The following is a 16,467-nucleotide window of genomic DNA, read 5'->3' as shown; positions in this document are numbered from 1 at the left end:
TTAAGCGAATGTTTACAAACACAGGGAAAACTTTTGCCATCTTCATGTTTAAAAAATTGTGTGCATCTACATAAATACTGGGGCTGGGGCTAAGAATCCCCCCCCCCATTTTAAGATACTGTATATTCTTGCACAGCAACATTCCCCTTTATGCTGCTAAACAAATGAACAATGCTGAGGAAATTTTTGAAATCTGAGGAGAATACATAAAAATCCCTCTCACTGAATCTAGGTGTATATAATGGATTGCAAAGCTGCATGCTTTGATTTGTCAATACAGTGGTACCTCTGGTTATGAACTTAATTCATTACGGAGGTCCGTTCTTAACCTGAAACCGTTCTTAACCTGAGGTAACACTTTAGCTAATGGGGCCTCCTGCTGCCGCCGCACCACCAGCGCACAATTTCTGTTCTCATCCTGAGGTAAAGTTATTAACCCGAGGTACTACTTCCAGGTTAGCGGAGTCTGTAACCCGAAGCATTTGTAACCCAAAGCGTTTGTAACCCGAGGTATCACTGTATGATGATTTAACACATCAAGTTTTAAGTATAAACACGTGGGATTTATGTATAACTTCCATGTAAACATACTTGCACGTGAACTTAGCGAAATCGATCTATTCAGCTGTTTACTATGTCAGCCAGTAAAACATGAAGTTATGATAATCCATGTTTAATGGCAGGGTGACTCCTGGAAAATAAAAAGCACAGCCCCTTTAAAATATGTGTTAATTTTATTTTTGAATGAAAGTGGATTTATAATAGGCAAAGAGGGTTATTGATTACATGCCAGCAATGCAAAGTTATTATTTAAAAGGAAGTTAAGGGGGGGGGATTCCATATACTTTAAGCAAACTCCTAGTTGAAAATCCTTTCTTTTCTGTTAAATCTAGAAACCAAAAACAGAGCTCAATTTTCATTCTTCTGACTAAAGAATAATTGTATTTCTTCCAGTGCGAAATATTTGATAAATAAAAAGGTAGGCCAAAATAATTACAATATGAATGATGGAATTGCTTTAGACCTAAGCTAGTAATTCAGAGGTCTGGCAGTACCAATCACACAAGACTAATCACCAGCCTGTTTGCAAAATGAAATAAGGAACGTATGAGCTGCTGGAGTTTTCTTGATAGTCTAGCCATGGTGAGGTGGTCAGGGAGTATTACATCTGTACAAGGCAATCAGATTATGGAGCAAAAGTAACTACAACAAAGTAATTCTACAGAACAATTCCTGCCATTTCCCAGAGAAGGAAGAGACATATGGTGGTGGTAGTCGTGAGTGGAAGTAACAGGATATGTCTGAGTGATTTGAACCTGTCACGTGGTGTGCACACATGGCATGTGCATGTCGCCCCAGGATATTGAAGGGGCCCATCTCCCTCCTTGAAAATTTCAGCAGGAGTGGACCTGGCCCTCCCTAGCTGGTGCCCCTGACTCTATGAATCTATGGTCAGTGACATCATTTTGTCAGTGGGACAGAAGTATACTAAAATGATGAATATTCTATTTTGGGACCCAAAGTATAAGGTACTGAAGCTCCTGTACATTCATTTTAAGTTACTATTACAAGTGAGGCATCCACAACACTGCTGATCAACCGATTCCCAATAAGCATTAGATCTTTCTGTGCTGACTTTACATGTCAAAAAAACATTATCAACTTTCATTATGAAACTATTTTTATTCTAAACAGTTTAATAAAATGAAATGTACTGGGAACCATCTATAAATTATTGAGTTGCAGCTATATTTTGTCACAGTTACTACATTCATTATCTATTTGGCACATTTTCAGTGTTCAAAGAGCTTCCAATATACTGGCTGCATTGAAATATCACACTAAACCTTGGGTTAACACAATACGAACAAACTGTAGAGACCCTTGGGTTCTCCTGTCCTCACAAAGAAGGGTTTGAAAGCTTCCTCTTCCTCCTTTGGTTAACCACAATTTGTCATGTGGTACCGACCAACGGACTGCGGTTAACTTTAAAAATGGTTATTTAAAAGAAGCCAACTTTAAATTATGATTTCAACAGCTGGCTACTTTAAAGTAATCATAGTTAACAATAACAAGCTTTAGAACCAGAAGATATGGAAAGCTGTGTTTAACTCAAAGTGGAAGCTTCCAAACTCTTACTTATGGCCAAACAGCGGAAAGGGGGAGTTTAAGGCTGAGGCTAACAGCAGATTGTTCCCATCATGTTAAACCATGGTTGAGCATGTTTGAATTCTCTGCAATCTTTACAAACCAATAAAGTAGTTTAGTTTGCACATGGGGCTATTCAAGGAAGATGACTTGTCTAAGGTCATGTGGTTTAAATTGAACAGGGAACTTGATTCATAGCTCACATTATTAGCAATAACACTACACCAGCTCTTCTGTCACTGTTATAATACCAACAATGTTCTAGATCAGTAGTTTCCAACCTTTTCCAACCTGGGAGCCACCTTTTAATCAATTTCTCTCTTTTTTACCATATTTGATTATGAGATTGTGCTGCTGTTGCAACCCACCTTACATGAGGTTGGAACCAGTAGGAGGTCCCAACCTGCTAATGGAAGACCAATGTTTGAGATGATTAACAAAATAAACACTGTAAATGACCAAAGTGGAAGGGGGGAAAGTTTTGGGCTCATTTTTAAGGGTCTCTGTGAGTTCTTAGGAAGCGAGTTTTAAATTACTGAGACTACTTACATTTACATTATTGACTTACCAGTTTTAGTTGTGGTTATTATGCATTTTCATTCATGGCTGATGAAGTTTTGGAAGGGATTGACCCCTTTTCATTTCCAGCGTATTCAGAAACCAGATTCACTCAGGTAAGTGATTCACAGCATGCTGTAACAGGAAAAAACTCTGGATCAGAAGAATGCTTGGTGGATTGGTTCCTTTCACAAGAAGATAATAAGCATCGCCAATGAAGGAAGGGGGAAAATGGCTGCAATACGTAATTTTATCTAACAGTCATTTCTTGCAGTTATAAACAGAACCATTGCCAGAACTTCATCAAAATGTATTCTAGTTTCAATATGTATCTTTTTGTTAAACAGTAAATTTAACATTACAGTAAGCTCACAACTTACGCAGGGTCTATGTTCCGGGGATCGTGCCTTAATCTCAAATCGTGTATAGTCAAAGCACAATGGGTTAAACGGCAGGTGGGGTTCGCCTGCCTCCTTTTCCTTAACACACAGTTTTCGGTGTGAGGAATTTTTTGAAGGCACTTTCAACACATTCTCATTCTTTGCTTTTATACGGCACATATATTACAGGCTCTATTGGTAAGAACATTAGGGGAGCTCTGCTGCCAAAGGCCTATCTAGTCTGGTGTCCTGTTTCCCACAGTAGCCTGACCAATGAGAAGCCCACAAATAGGACATGAGCGCAACAGCCCTCTCCTGCTTTTGTTCTCCATTTTAGAATTCCCTCCTATAAGAAAGGAAAGGAGTAATGTTTCCTCTAAGGTTGTGCTGGATCTGCCACCCACATTTTTCTAAGCAACTGACTTGAAAATATTTGTTTTTAATGATTTTTTGTAAAATCTGCTGATAATAACAAAAATTCGTAACTTTTAAATCCATTACTCTATCAGGGGTGGCCAACTCCCAAGAGACTGCGATCTACTCACAGAGTTAAAAACTGGCAATGATCTACCCCCCTTTTTTTTTTTAGGAAGGAGGAAGCTTTTTTTAGGGGAGCCACAGTTGTTCAGCTTCTTTGGTGGGAGCCAATGATCTGCCAGTGATCTACCGCAGATGTCCAGTGATCTACCGGTAGATCACGATCTACCTGTTGGACATGCCTGGACTAAATGTTGCAGCCCTATTCAGATAGTTTCCTATCTGTGAGTGGAAATGTTTGCTTGCAGCTAATTTGGCCTAAATGTTAACAATGCAGCAAGGAAAACAGTTTGCTTCTTGAAATGAATGGAAGAGTTGGAAGGCAGAAGGCCCATGTTCTTTCATTTTAAGGAACCTCACATACACATCGAAGTTTGCAGCACTAAACACCATAAAAGACGAAGCGGATACTTAAGTACACAACAGTATGCATTGAAAGGAAGCCATGACTACATGTTCACAGTATGTTTACAAAACCACATCACCAAACATGCTAGCAAGAAGGAACAAATGTTAGTTCACCTTACCATTGTTTTAAAAAGCACCTTTCTGGCAGAGTATAGGCTAGCCATGTCTACGAATTACATACATCTCAGACACTGGAGAACAGAGGACAACAAGACATTTATGTCTATGTTTTTAAATATAAGTCGTTTGGAAACCTTGGTAACAAAAATGACCAATAAATCTAAATAACAACAGCGGGTAGTTGAGGCACAAACAAGGCTTCCAATCTTTTTTTAAAGACTTGCAGCAAGCTGCTTTTCAACAAGCGTATTTTTAAAGGCAGGCAGTTGCGGTTTTTAAAATCTATTTATGTACCGCTTGATTGCAATAAAACCTCTAAGCTGTTTACAAAAAAAGTTGGGAATAGACAATCCAGTAGTCCCTCCCAACTCAGTGTCACTCAAATGCCCATTTTACAGTTTCCCCAAAAAATCCATGCCCAAGGAAAGAACCGAAACCACATGGAGCCCACATATTTTATCATATAAACCATGGACTCAAGGACAGCTGCTGCATTTTACTAAAGAGGTGTTATCAAATGATGATCAAAGGTGAAGCTAAAATATTTTAGGCTCTACTGCTCTTTAATACTTATCTCCACAAGAAATGTTTGTTTGAACATATTACTAACATGGACATGCGTAAACAACATGTTAGGATGCCATTGCCGCTATCCACATGTGTGTAAAATGAGGCCTCTCCAGTTGAAAAACAGTCTAAGGGGATAAGCATACATATGCACACGTTGAAATAAAAACAAGTGCAAGGACAACAAAACTAATCAAATTAGATAGTCCTTCCTCAAAGGGATTGGAAACACGGTATTATCAAAGTTTTAAATCATTGGGGAAAAGATGACACCATCACACTTGTGATTTACATATTTGAGGATGCATGCACACACGGTAGGTAATATTCAGCTTGTTAATTCTGAGAGTCTGTTGAAAACAACAACTGTCTGCATGGAGCAGGTGGAACCTGCCCCCTGCCCCCCCAGTCAGATTTTAAGTGCATGTCTGGGAATCAGCCCTTAAAAACAACTGGTGTGTATTCAAACAGGTTAGGAGATGATCAAATATACTCTTATTGTCTTGTTTACTTTCCTTCTTCAACAATCCCCACTTTGTCAAAATGTCTACAGGGAACCTGAATGGAGCAGCTGCAAGGTCCCCAAGGCCAAGGCATCAGGTTGTTTACAAAACAGTCCTACCACCAAGCAACAAAACAAAAGAAAACATTTTGTTCTTCTTTGCTAGAATTCAGTACAACTTACAGTAAAAAAAAAACCAAACCCTGCACCTTGCTCATATATCTTTAAGTGAAATTAAATGTTAAGTCATATATTTAAATCCAAACAAGTTTAATTTTAGTGAATGCCCATGTCATTTGTGACACGGCCCTTTGATAAATGAGCTGTTTGGGGAAGTTATGAATGACCGATATAGGAGCTTAATCTTCTCAACACTGCTGCCTACTGCTTATTGGAAACTTGACACAATGATTTCTTGGAAATAAAGAAGAGGTAAAAGTGGTTTATATCATGAACCAGGTCCTTCTGGGAGAACCTGAAAGTATTTCAAGAAATAATAGCTTGGAATTGAAAGTAAACGAAGCCAAGGATCTCATATTCTTGGGTCCCACAAGGTAACGGGGACTCTGTTTTTCCAAACAGGTTATGTAGCATTGCATGAAGTAGCGCAATATACTTCCCTTCCCCTTATTTTCTTTTAAGAAACAGAAAATACAAATGGTATTGGACACAGGCAGGAAGGGGGGGGGAAGCAATTTTGAGAGTGTTAGCATTACCTCAACAAGGTAACATTTGCACTGTCACATTATTTTAAATGTTATTATTGTTACTGTCCTATTTATTATCTGCCCAATAGGTCCCAGTGTGAGTTACAATTTAAAATTCAGTACTAAAAACTGTTAAATTAAATCGCAAGAACAGGGTAGGCACTGAAAAGCTGCATCTCCGGTGTCAAAGGCCAGGGTAAAGAGGAAAGTATTCAGCATTCACCCAAAACTGTATAGTGAAGGTGTCAGTTGAACCTTTTAGTGGATGGACTTCCACAACTTTGGGCTGATGCCAAGTCAGCCACAGCTGACTCCAGTACTGGAAAGACATTTGCATGGGTGCAAATGTGTGTTATGGGCATGTTAAGACTTTTCTCCAGCATTATACCGAACACACTGAGTAGGGAATGTCACAGTATCTTATGTGATACATGCAGAAAGCCCCCAGTTCAATCCACGGCATCTCCAATTAAAGGATGTCATAGATCAGAGAGCAAGGCTGGGAAAAACCTCTGGCATGGGGTTTAATATGTAGCCTGAAGTTACATATATGTCCTTTTTTGTTACTCAAAATTAAATGCTGCAATTATATGGACTGGGTTGCAGCACATAGTGGTTAGGTGCCCACTATGTGGGGGGGGGGGGAGAGACAGAGCTTCCACAACTCTTTAAAAGCTTAGCCTCCACTGTTCCCAGTAGCTTAAAAAAACCAAAACACTCCCACGGTTATTACTGGAACATTTTTTTACTCCTGGAATTTGCCCCATGGGATATGGGGGTGGGGTAAGGGTTGTGGCAGGGGAGGGAAGTAGTAAACCTTCCCTTCCTGTACACTGTAGTCCCAATCTGGAATGAGTCCTCCATGTTTAGTTTTGAGTGAAAAAAGTGCATGCATTACCACAGGCCATTTGTTAATTACCATACAGTGGTACTTCTGGTTACAAACTTAATTCGTTCTGGAGGTCCGTTCTTAACCTGAAACCATTCTTAACCTGAGGTACCACTTTAGCTAATGGGGCCTCCCGCTGCTGCCGGCACGCAATTTCTGTACTCCTCCTGAAGTAAAGTTCTTAACCCGAGGTACTACTTCCAGGTTAGCGGAGTCTGTAACCTGAGTTCTTTGCAACCCGAGGTACCACTGTACACTCCAGTTTTCTTAATGGTGATCCTTTCTGAACAATTCAGGAATCATCTAACCAACTACCACTATGCCTGAGTAAGATAGGTCCAAGCCTTCCCTCACTTCTTGGTAAGTCATCAGTACTCAAAGGGTAACAATGTGAAGGTGAAGTAACAAAGCATATACAGTAGTTCTCTGAAATTTCATGATATAAGATCAGACTACTAGCAACCGTCATAGAGATTCTCTGTAACCACTGATCTGATTATCGGCTGTTGTTGCTGTTGCTGTTGTTGCTGTTGCTACAACAGGGAGGCCCTTTGAGGTCTCTTCAGAGGGGGGAAACGTTCCTAAAAACGGATTATTTTCATATCTGCAGAGAATGTGATTTGTATTCAAAGTGATTCCTCCAGCCTCCTTGGAAGTTCCTGAAGGGGAACTCCCTAGTGCACCCAATCCCAGCTAACTGTTGGGGCTTCAGTTGTTTAGACTGCAACTATCAGTTGATCACTGGTGTTTGCTGAGGGCACTGCATTGTGCTTTGAAGCCCCAACAATCAGCTGAAAGTTGGGGCTTCATTCCAAAGGGCTTTGCAGGAGCAGACAAGCAGCTGATCAGCAGCACATGCAACCCCTTTTCTTGGCCCAGCCGCGAGTTTACCTACCCCATACCTGATGTCCTCCAATGTGGGCCAAGTGAACATGGCCTAGCCAAAATAGCCTGGAGGGCTTCATGAGGTCTGTGCGCCAGAGGTTTCCCACCCTTGCTCAACAGTGAGTGTAGCCAGCACCTACCATAGCTGGGAAAGGCAGTCCTGTCCATAGGCATCAACTGCACACCTAGAAGCGAGGCTGGGACAGAAGGACCCTCCAACAGCTCCTGATTTTTCAGGAATGTGAAAAATTGGTCCATCTATTGCTCACAATGAATGGCAGCAGCTCTCCACAGTATCAGGCAGGACTGGCTTTCCCACCCCATCCTGGAGGTCCCGGGGATTAAATAGTATTTAATAGGTTTAAATAATATTATGAAGCACTTTAGGATCTCAAACTGAAGGCCTTATTGCATCTCAGGAGCCTATTATAAAAAAAATATTTTGAGGAGACAGGCAGTCAATAGCAATGGGGCTGTGTGAATGGTGGTACAAAAACGGGTCCTGAGATACTCATCTTTGCCGGTCAAAATACACTTCCAAACAAATAAATGCCAATTCATAACATACAAACACATTACCTTTATGACCAAGAAGCATTTTACTTGTCCTTTCAAGATCCCTCTTTGCTATTGTTAACAGTAAAACCTTTTGTAGCCGGGTTTTCTCTCTTCGGTTTCTTATCCTTTTAATCTACTGTATATTGTGAACCCAGCTCTGTCACTTGCCAAGCTCTCTTTAGAACCAATGACAACAGCAGCACCCCACCAAAGGCTAACCGCCCAAACATTCAGCATTCCTGGCACACAACGCAAGCATGCCACATCCCTCTGGTTTTCTTTATCTCCCAGGAAAGTCATCTAAAGAGCACCTCAGCCTCCCATGTGATTTCCAGCGTTACCAGTACAAACAAGAAGTACACTGAGGAAGTATTTAACGAGATACGGTTTATACATACTGGCAACAGAGGCAACATTCACAGCCACTTGGTTACACATTTCTATGTATAATACAGCAGGGGGAAAGTCTTTTCCCAACTCGTGTTTCCACATTTTTTGTTCAGGCAACCCTGCAGAGGGGGGTGGGGAAACCAGTCATTTATCAACCATGTCTACTCCCTCTGATATCCAGATTTATCATTCTTCACCAGATTAAATTATTTATCCTTCACATTTAGCAAATGGAGAGGGGGGGGGGAGCTGATGCAGAAAAGAGGATTTTGTTTTTAATAATCATGCAACATCCCCTTCCAAATAATTAAAAAGAACCCTGATGTGTGCAGAGTCTCCCAGAACCAGCTGTACATACCGAGATGAGGGGAGCTGAGTTCAGCACATCCTCATGCCACACTGGCCAATTATTACGCCTTTGCTGCTGGTTTCAGAGTCTCCTTTAAAGAGAACTGTTGTAGTGTAGTGGCCATAGGAAGTCCCTGGGGAAGTCCCCTCGCCACCAACCCTCAACGCTCAGGTATGCCAATGTGGTGTGGTGGTTCGCATGCTGCACCCTTGGAGAACAGGGTTCAAATTCTCACTCAGCCATGAAGCTCACTGGGTGACCCTGGGCCAGTCACTGTCTCTTAGCCTAAACTACCTCGCAGGGTTGTTGTGGGAACGAGTTGAGGAGTGGGAGAACTGTGTAAGCCACCTTGGAGGAAAGGTGGGATGGAAATCTAATAAATACATAACTGGGGCTCATACGGTAAGGATTACAGCTAGATAATGCATGTGAAGTGTTCTGGATACTTGTAAGGGATGCGGGCGGCGCTGTGGTCTAAACCACTGAACCGAGGGCTTGCCGATCAGAAGGTAGGCAGTTTGAATCCCTGTGACAGGGTGAGCTCCCATTGTTCGCTCCCAGCTCCTGCCCACCTAGCAGTTCGAAAGCACATCAAAGTGCAAGTAGATAAATAGGTACCGGTCTGGCAGGAAGGTAAACAGCGTTTCCGTGTGCTGCTCTGGTTTGCCAGAAGCGGCTTAGTCATGCTGGCCACATGACTCGGAAGCTGTCTGCGGACAAACGCCGGCTCCCTCGGCCTATAGAGCGAGATGAGCGGGCAACCCCAGAGTCGTCCACGAGTGGACTGGACCTAGCGGTCAGGGGTACCTTTACCTTTACCTTTAAGGGCTATGCAGAAATTAATTTTAAAAATTATTATTTATTTTAATTATGATCACATCGCCTCTTACATTCAGATTATTTACCTATTGTTACTTGCCATCTCTTACAGTGTAATCCTATATATTTCTACTTGGAAATAGTGTGCACACTATTCTAACCTTGGAATACAATTAGGCCAAAAGACCAGACACAGTGCTGGCATATGAGTGTAGAGGGCAGGATTTCCCATTTCATTTCAGCCAGCTGGCATAAGTTGTTTGATATGTAGGTTTCAGAAATCCACAATCTGTGTGCAAACCCAATTGTGATATATTTATTCAGTACACACAGCATTCTCTATCCTACCCACCCACTGCACCAAAACAGCGGGACTGATTCAATTCATTCCTTAGTTATTCTTGATCTCTCATTTAGTTTAGAAATTACTGTATACATACATACATACATACATACATACAGGGAGCAATACACCTCCCACTAGAGCCAAGGCAATTTTTCCACTGATATAATCAATCTGGATTGTACCCAAAGTGTTTTCTTCTTTCCATTAAGAGTGTTCCTTTGCCTTGTTCAGCATCCAATCAAATAAAATGAAGTTAGTAACCCCACAAGACAGTGTGCATGATGTAACAAGAGTCTTCTTATCTATCGAGCACTTTAGCTCAACGCTGAACGTTTTATGTTTCCCTGCAATGCACGGGGATCCAGCTGGTTTGGCCAGACTACGAAAATAAGCTTCAAATGACCAAACACAACTGCAGCTTTAAAAGTAGGAACCAAACCAGACACAACAAACCACAGTACAGTCAGCCTAACTTGTCATAATTCAAGTGTGTGGAATTTGACTGCAACAACCTCCTCTGAGTTCTAGAATCCTGCCACTGCCACATTCCAAGCAGAATGTCAGGCTACTGCTGGTTACAAAGCTATGCAGTTGAGTTGTTAATCACTATATACATAGTCTATCATACATATAAACTGAAACTGCTAGACTTGTGTGTAAACATGGCATTGGGACAATTACTGAAGATTAATGCACTCGGTTCAGGGCATAACTGATGCAACAGGAACGGTGCAGGAATGGATGTTAAGACAAAAGTTGCTACTACCCAGTTCCGTTCAGAGAACTCCAAAGAGTCCCAAATGAGGATAAATACCTGCCATACTGAAGTCAGGCCATTGGTCTACCTAGTTCAGTACTGTCTATACCAGGAGTTGGGAACTTATGACCCATCAGAAGCTGTTGGGACTCCCAACTTCCATCAGCGCTTGCCAGATGTGGTTTGCCAAGTGGGGCAGCTGGGTTGCTGGTGTCATTACAGATGGCAGAGCTCTCCACAGGTGGAGATGCAACGTTTCTCCTAAGGCCCAATACTAGGGAACAGAAACTACAAGGTACTTTCAACTTCCTGCTTCCACGAAGTCTAAGAACATTTCATTAGGTCAAAAAGGAAATTTCAGGGGTGGGATTAGTCTCAGCTGGTATAGAGTTTTACTGCACAAATTCAAGCAGCTGACTCTGGACTACTTTTGGAGTGCTTTGTGTAACTAAGAGTAATATCATCCAGAAAAAGTACCTTACTCTGAATTTGTTCATCTACATAAGCCAAGTTTTATTGCTCTTGCTAAAAGGCCCACTGTGTGATTCCCACCCACCCCCTTACATCTGAATCAAATAATGGTACAGGCGGCAACCATTTCACACAGGGGTTCCATTCCCAGCCCCTGTGCATGTCACAGGAGTGCATATAAGCATGTCCCACCCCACTCCACCCCTGTTCTGCCCCCATTCTGCCCTGAGTCCAAAAGGACCCATGCATCTGTGGTTAATTAGATGCACCTAAAATAGCCAGCACCAGCATCTTGCTGTCATGTAACTTCTTGGAAGATTTGCAGGTTAATATACCATTATACTGTGCTTTCATGTCAATTTTGCCTGGCATGTGAATGAAAACAAGGGTAAGGCAAATTAAGGTGGCAGAGTGACTGAATGGAAACATAAGCCATGGAGAAGCTTCTTAAAAATGAGAGAGTTTTCCATTAAAATCTGCAACTGGAAGTTCTCCAGTAATAGCAGAAACTCAGTTACTAATTAGACAACAGTAGTGCTCTATTAATATATACCATAATTGGCTAGATAAAGGGTGAAAGTATCGTGAGTTGAACTACTCTGCCCAGTGGCTCCCAATACAAAAGGGATGCCTGAAAAGGAGAGTCGTGTGACTCTAGAACAGTGAGAGGTCTGGTTCCCCAAAGGCTTCCTAGTAACCCAGGTAACAGAGCCAGCATCTACTCCAGGTAGTTATTTGCCCTAAGATGAAAAATGTCTTGGGATGATTTTGGCTATGTTGTAGGGACTGGGACTTCTCACCACATAGCCTTGTATGTTTTCTCCCATGCCTTTTCTGCCAATTCCCTATTTCTGAAGTTAAGTATGTACATGTGTATACACACACACACACACACACACACACGCACATATGATTCTTGAGAAGACAGGATTTGTTTGGCAGTACTCAAAAAACATCAAGTCACAAATAAATAAATATTGTATACCTGGAATTTCAAAAAGCCTTTACAAAGTCAAGTTCATAAATGCAATTCATGGTGGTTCTTAATATTTCTAAGGTTATGCTCCAGAAAGTGGTGTGAGGAAACTACTGGTTGTCTCCATTAGAATTATCCTATGGAGTTTTATAAACGTAAGTCCTCATGCTTTTCAACATCCACATGAATTCTCTGCAAAAAGTCATATTAGAGTGAGGTGTCATCAGAACATATGGGTCCAGCTATCAGCTCATTTGTTATCTGCCAATTCATTTATCCAAACATAAAGAATTATGCCCAATCCTTGTTATGCAGATTCAGATATCCAAAGAGCCATAGATTGCCCACTTCCTTACCTGTTGTGTTTTGCCAGTCAGTGTCAGCCATTTTGGGACAGAAACCATGGTCAGGAAGAGATCAGATGAATCAGAGAACAGTGGAGAAAGAGTGATCAGACAAATCAGTTTTTTTCCTTTGTCACTCTTTTGCTGCTTGGCTATAGCCGTTTTAGGAAGAAACCATGGCAGGAGTGGGAGAGCGATCACTGATTACTATAGGATTCAATGGAAATCATGGACTCGTTAGGCAAACACTCACTTAACCAACCATTTTCAGGGAATGCTTTGTGGGCGGTGTGTGGGAACTGTGTGTACTTGGCAGTAACCTTTCATAATGATGAGCATAATAACAGGACTGGTTTGCTCCATTTGCCAAGTTTCAAATCCCTTGCATTTATGTCAGCACAAGCCACTAACTGCACCGTGGTGGGTATACATCTCTAGTTGAGCTGAGTGTTAGTCACTTCAGTGATTCTTCAAATCCCACCTGTCATCTTGAGGATAATCAAATTATCACTAGCACAGCTTCCAAGCCCTTTCCTCATACCACCTCTCTTTTTGTCATTACTTACATAGTCCTCTCTTCTTTTCACTATGATATGTTTTATATATGTCACATACTGCTCACTTCCTTAGAAGCAGCAATTTCAACAATTGGGGGAATAAAAGAGGGGGAATGTGAAACATGGTATGCTTCTTTTTTGTTATCAATTTCACCTTTACCCTTGAGGGAAACAAGGTACTTGGCCTGTAACCTCATCCTTTATCCACTCAGGAACCAGATTATTACCTCATAAAAGTTCATGGCAAAGCTATTAAAAATTAAAAGGACATTTTCTTTCCTACAAAATGATTTGTTGCAAGTCAGATGTACCAAACTGATTGGACATGGTAACTTCCCTCCTCTTTACTAGCAACTCCATCAATTTAGTAATTGTGAAAGAGCTTCAGATTTTTGACCCAATATTTCCCCACCGCTACTAACAAGATGCTAATGCTCCACATAGTTACTTGTTTAGCAAAACAGAAGTGAGAGGGACAGAATATAGAAAAGGTAAAGTCATAAGTAAGGCTGGGGATGTGGGGAAAGAAAGCTTCCTACAATGCTTCAGGGGGAAATAAAGCAAAGAAGCCAAGCAGTTGGGTATTATTCAGAGTGGGTGGTAGAAAAAGGACAAACCAGACTACGGCAACACTGAAAACTCCATCCAAAATTTACATCTAAAGAGACTTCTACTGACATATGGTGGAAGTGTAACTTTCTGAAAATATCCTCCACACGCGCCAATTTCTCTCCTCCACCCAAGATGTGTCCAATAGCTCTAGTGGAATGAGCTCTTTAAAGTATTACTCAGGGTAGGCATCAGTCATGATACACATTCTAATCCATCTCGTTAATGAGGAATCTGTCATGCGGTCGCATCGTTTGGACCCTCAGAAGAAATTAAATCCACCTATATGGACTCCACACTACCCACACAGAGCCAGCTTTTTCCGCTTCATTAACAAGTCCTGCATTGCCTCTGCTGGAAAGAAGCTAGACTGCATCACTGATAGAAGTGAAGTCTCTGAAAATTGTGTGTGTGTGTGTGTTGAGAGAAAAATGTACTGGCATTTTTAAGGGCTCTAAATACAAACTTCCAAGTCGAAATTCACAGTTCTTATATGTTCTCCTCATGTGAATTATGGACTGCCATGGCTGTCAGTACTGTACTACCTAGAACATCTTGCAACATCTAACACAACCTCACAGAACCTCTGTTAAGTACTAAGACAGTGCCATATCATCCATTTTACATTTATGATACCAAGAAACAAATATCATACGGGAAGCCTGTGACAAAGAAGAGAACCAGCATCAGTCATCTGCACTACTAAATATGGAGTCTCCTTTTTTCTGTCTTGCAATGTTCTGGATATTTATGACAGCCAGCATATGAAGCTCTACTTGAGGATGCAACATGTTCCTCACTCAACAATAAGTGCAAATCAGTGTTTGAAAAAGAGATCTGCTCGAAAATCTCCCATTTCTCCTCCTGTGCTACACCTCCTACTCGTTGACTTTCTTTTTTTACAATGTACCCACCCAGATGAATTATGGGACTTGCTCACAATTCACTATTTAACAATACTGTGAACCAGAGATCTTTAACTCAAAAGCCTATATTGCCAACAAAATGGTATAATCTGAATATTCACAGTAGCCAGTACATTGGTACCTCAGGTTACAAACACTTCAGGTTACAAACATTTCGGATTACAAACTCTGCTAACCCAGAAGTAGTACCTCGGGTTGAGAACTTTGCCCCAGGATGAGATCGGAAATTACATGCTGGCGGCACGGTGGCAGCGGGAGCCCCATTAGCGAAAGCGCACCTCAGGTTAAGAACGATTTCGGGTTAAGAACGGACCTCCGGAATGATTTAAGTTCGTAATCCAAGGTACCACTGTACAGTGTGCATCAAGGCAAGTGTGAGAGAGCGCAGCCGCAATTATACCTGCTCCTTGCTAACCCCACAGCAACCAATATGGCAGGTAAATCCTATCTCTGGTGGCGCAATGTGAGATCAGTAAAATGAGTTAGTTTTTATGCATAAATTGAAAGTTTTAAATGAGTCTTCATGTTAAACTTTCAGGAGATGACTACATAGGAGATCCTTAAGAGAGCTTTGTGCTTTTAGAAAAGAAAATTATAGCTCTGAAAAGAATACAGTTGTGCCTCGGAAGTCGAACAGAATCTGTTCTGGAAATCCATTCAACTTTCAAAACATTCAGAAACCAAGACGCAGCTTCCAATTGGCTACAGGAAGCTCCTGCAGCCAATCGGAAGCCATAGACTGCAGCGGCGGACGTTCAGGTTCCAAAGAACATTTGCAAACTGGAACACTCACTTCTGGGTTTGCAGCATTCAGGTGTCAAAATGTTCGATTCGTAAAGTGTTCGGAATCCAAGGTACGACTATAATAGAATCAGAGAGTTGGAGAATTGGAGGTGGGCTTGTAGGCCACCTAGTCCAATATTCTAATTGATGCAGGAAATGCAGCATCAAGGTACTCCCAACAGATGGCTGTTGGGGCCTCTACTTGAAGACCTCCAGAGAGAGAGAGGCCACTGACCCTCTAGGTAATTGACCCATTATCAAACTGCTGCTAAAATCAAGAATTTTTCTCTCTCTACTGTTCAACTGAAATGTATTGCCAAGCAATTTAAGTCCTTGAGATACTGTTCTGTCTTCTAGGACACCAGAGAATAAAAGTGTTTCCAGACTGTTGCTATCTTACGGGTAGGTTTTAATGCTGACAAATTCAGGTTGCATAGTTAAAGTAGCGTTGGCAGTCTTGCACAACAAACCAACACCCCACACCCCCAAAAAAATTGCAGTGAGGAAAGTCACAGGAAGTGCATTAGCTGTTGTCATCCAACCTCCCCAAAAACACATCGGAATGAAAGTTCAGGAATACTCAAAGGGGAGGGAGTCCAAGATGGATGGGAGTTTTTTATGGTGAAATATTGAATGCACAAATGCAGACAATGGCAAGAAGAAAGAAAAGTAGGAGGCATCTAAAGAAACCAGTGTGGCTGCATAAGGATCTTACAGATTAGTTGAGATTTATGAAGGGCACGTATAAGAAATGGTAGAAAAGGGAAATCACAAAGGAAGAGCACACACAACTATGCTCTACTAATAGTATACTCTAATATTCTATAGCAAGTGGTATGTTACAACAGCTGTGAAGGCAGATGGAGGCTGCAGCAGATAAG

The 16,467-nt window shown here is 41.4% G+C and overlaps 1 protein-coding gene across 4 annotated transcripts in view; it reads right to left on the bottom strand.

Annotated features, from left to right (window-relative positions):
- The window catches only part of FOXP1 (forkhead box P1), a 533,089-nt gene that overhangs the window by 454,739 nt on the left and 61,883 nt on the right, over positions 1-16,467 (bottom strand). For all 4 annotated transcript variants that reach the window (XM_033141225.1, XM_033141233.1, XM_033141229.1 and 1 more), the window contains one exon: positions 2,717-2,841. The gene's annotated coding sequence lies outside the window, so the exon portion shown is untranslated. Of the gene's footprint in view, positions 1-2,716; positions 2,842-16,467 lie in introns of those variants that run through there.

Source organism: Lacerta agilis, chromosome 2, assembly GCF_009819535.1.
Source record: "Lacerta agilis isolate rLacAgi1 chromosome 2, rLacAgi1.pri, whole genome shotgun sequence".
NCBI classification, from domain to species: Eukaryota; Metazoa; Chordata; class Lepidosauria; order Squamata; family Lacertidae; genus Lacerta; species Lacerta agilis.
The sequence above is the reverse complement of the archived record's forward strand: the minus strand, read 5'-3'. Positions and strand labels throughout refer to the sequence as shown.